This window comes from Nycticebus coucang, chromosome 18, assembly GCF_027406575.1.
Source record: "Nycticebus coucang isolate mNycCou1 chromosome 18, mNycCou1.pri, whole genome shotgun sequence".
NCBI lineage: Eukaryota > Metazoa > Chordata > Mammalia > Primates > Lorisidae > Nycticebus > Nycticebus coucang.
Genome location: NC_069797.1, coordinates 58,103,378 through 58,106,917, shown reverse-complemented (window position 1 = coordinate 58,106,917; position 3,540 = coordinate 58,103,378). Strand labels below are relative to the sequence as shown.

Here is a 3,540-nt window from a genome sequence, read left to right as displayed (position 1 = left end):
CCTTCTCAGCTCTCTTTGACATCACCTAGCAGAGGTAGTCAGGAGAGAAAAGGTGCCTCATTACAACTAGGTAAGAGTGGAAATCTAGACTCCTTTGCTCACAAGGGTGACAATGGGACCACAGTTTTTTCTGTGGTTTTTTTTTTTTTTCTGGAGTAGGGTATCATTGTCTAAAAGTTTTCTGTCTTGTTAAGGTACACTGGCAAGCACCTCCGTTGGCCAAAGACAGCAGGCCTTTGTTGGTGCTTTAAATGTCTGCATCCATTAAAGTCTTTCTGTATTGCTGGCTTTTCCAGCACCTAGTCTGGGATATATTAGAAATAAATAAAAAGAAAACTCAGTAATCTCACCACCATTTTATTCCTTGAGTTCCACTATGCCTAGTGGATCTGTCTTCTCTCCACTTTCCAGAATCTCCTTATTTTTGTTTCATTCATATATATCTATATTCATATATAAGTTATTTCTCATGTATAACATTAATGTCAGGGGAATATAGTTATATTTAGAAGAGGTAAATAGAGAAAAGTATGTCTACTCTATCTCGTTATGAACCATACAGATTTTAAAAAGGTAGAAAACAAGAAATAAATAAGAAACTGGAAAATATTTTTTATGAAAAAATAAAAACCTATAAAAAATTACTCATTCAGACCTTGAGAAAGACACTCTATCTACCCCACTTAGGGAAAGGATCAGATGGGCTATGAAAGGCCAGGGAGGATGGAGGGACTCAGGTATGTGACCACCAGCTAGGAAGCCACCTTGATGAGAGATTCACTCAGGCCTAGCCATCCTCGAAGCCCGATATTCGGGCTGGGCCTAGGGGATTAACAGTAGCAACGGTAGCTGCAGCAGCAGTTGTGAGGTCTCTTCCCAAATACGAGCACCACAGGTGCTGGAAAGCCCACACAGGCCTTTAGAGAAAATGGCAGACGATATTGATACTGAAGCAATGCTTGAGGCTCCTTATAAGAAGACTTGCCTGACAATATCTCACCTCTACTCCCATGAATTCACCTTTGATTCCAGTGTGAACTGTCAATCATAAGGATGAGAACAAGTTGATCAGTGCTAACAGCCATGAAGAATGTAGCAAAAAAATACTTTGCATTTAAAATTTAGATCTTCTCACATGGAAAAGGTCAAATACTGTAATAGCAAAACATCTTTACAGCAGAGGCCATAGAACCAAAAAGTCCAAAGGCCCAACCCAGTGCACGATTTACTTCAGTGATACAAAGTTTATGACTCCTTGGAAAGCTCTACATCTTGTGATTGCAGTGTAGGTTTCAAGATTCCAGAAGGAGGAAAAAAAGCAAGAGCAGAAGTCATAGTCATGAACGAAAGAGAAGCAAAAGTAAGGAATGGAAGTGGAGATAGAGAAAGGAAAAAGAGTAAAAGTCATTAAAGGAAGGGAAGTAGAAGCAAAGAAGGAAGACGGAGTCGCTCAAGAAGTTGAGATCGTAGATTCAGAAGCCACTACAGAAGTCCTTACCCTGGACGAAAATTAAACAGTGCCATCCAAGGAAAGATTGGGTTGCCTCATAGCATCAAACTAAGCAGATGAGGTTCTTGAAGCAAAAGTCAATTCAGAAAAGACAAGAGCTGGGTGGTGCCTGTGGCTAAAAGGAGTAGAGTGCTGGCCCCATATGCTGGAGGTGGCGGGTTCAAACCCAGCCCCGGCCAAAAACAGAAAAGAAAAGAAAAGAGCCCTGTGAGGGAACCTATTGATAATCTAACTCCTGAGGAAAGAGAGGCAAGAACACTATTCTGCAAAAGATTTGGAAGAGTTTTTCTCTACAGTTGGAAAGGTTCGAGATGTGAGGATGATTTCCAATAGAAATTCAAGATGTTCTTGGGCGGCGCCTGTGGCTCAGCGGGTAGGGCGCCGGTCCCATATGCCGGAGGTGGCGGGTTCAAACCCAGCCCCGGCCAAATTAAAAAAAAAAAAAGAAATTCAAGATGTTCCAAAGGAATTGCTTTTGTGGAGTTCGTTGATGTTAGCACAGGATTAATTGGTCAACAAGTTTTAGGAGTGCCAATCATAGTACAGGCATCACAGGCAGAAAAAAACAGAGCTGCAGGCTCGGTGCCTATAGCTTAGCGGCCACGTACACCAAGGCTGGCGGGTTTGAATTCAGCCCAGGCCTGCCAAACAACAATGACAACTACAACCAAAAAATAGCCAGACGTTGTGGCAGGTGCCTGTAGCCCCAGCTACATGGGAGGCTGAGGCAAGAGAATTGCTTGAGCCCAAGAGTTTGAAGTTGCTGTGAGCTGTGACACCATGGCACTCTACCTAGGGCGACAGCTTGAGATTCTATCTCAAAAACAACAACAACAACAAAAAAAAAAAACCCACACACACACACAAAAAAAAAAACCCAGAGCTGCAGCAATAGCAAACAATTTGCAAAATGGAAATGCTGGACCCATGCAGCTTTATATGGGCTCATTACACTTTAACATAACTGAAGATATATTTTAGGGGATCTTTGAGCCTTTTGGAAGAATCAAAAGTATCCAGCTTATGATGGACAGTGAAACAGGTGGATCTAAAGGATATGGATTTATTACATTTTCAGGCTCAGAATGTGCCCAAAAGGCTTTCAAACAACTTAATGGATTTGAATTAGCAGGAAGGCCAATGGAAGTTGGTCATGTTACTGAACGTACTGATGCTTCCAGTGCCAGTTCATTTTTGGACAGCGATGAATTAGAAAGGACTGGAATTGACTTGGGAACAACTGGTCATCTTCAATTAATGGCAAGACTTGCAGGGGTATAGGTTTGCAGATTCCACCAGGAGCACAGCAGGCTCTACAAATGAGTGGCTCTTTGGCATTTGGTGCTGTGGCAGATTTGCAAATAAGACTTTCCCAAGCTTCAGGTTTAGCTGCAGCTGCCTCTGTCCAGCCTTTCAACACAGTATTTCCAACTTTCCATAGTATTTCCAACTTTCTAACATGTTTAACACTCAAACAGAAGAAGAAGTTGGATGGAATACAGAGATTAAAGATAATGTGATGGAAGGATGTAATAAACATGGAGGAGCTATTCATATTCATGTTGACAAAAATGCAGCTCAGGGCAATGTGTATGTGAAGTGCCCATCAATTGCTGCAGCTATTGCTGCTGTCAATGGGCAGGTGGTTTGCTGGTAAAATGATAATAGCAGCATATGTACCTCTTCCAACTTACCACAACCTCTTTCCTGATTCTGTGACAGCTACACAACTACTGGTTCCAAGTAGATGATGAATGAAGGTATAGTCCCTAATGTACATAGCTTTTTTTCTTTCTTCAGACTTCATCTTAAGTTATCTTTTATTTAGATAAAAATAAAAAGGCAAGGGTCTACTGTCTTTTGCATACAATTCCTATTACCTTGAAAAAATAAAAATGTTAACAGGAAAAAAAGAGTATTCATTCAAATGCAAAAGCTTACAGCAATATCAAACTCTTGGCCTCAAGCAATTCTCTGGCCTCAGCTGCCCAAGCAGCGGGAACTCCAGGCGCCCGCCACAACGCTGGCTG

At 41.6% G+C, this 3,540-nt stretch overlaps 1 pseudogene; it reads left to right on the top strand.

The window, feature by feature from the left end:
• The first annotated feature begins 928 nt into the window (after nt 1-928).
• Nucleotides 929-3,261, top strand: LOC128570272 (RNA-binding protein 39-like; annotated as a pseudogene).
• The last annotated feature ends 279 nt before the right edge of the window (nt 3,262-3,540 follow it).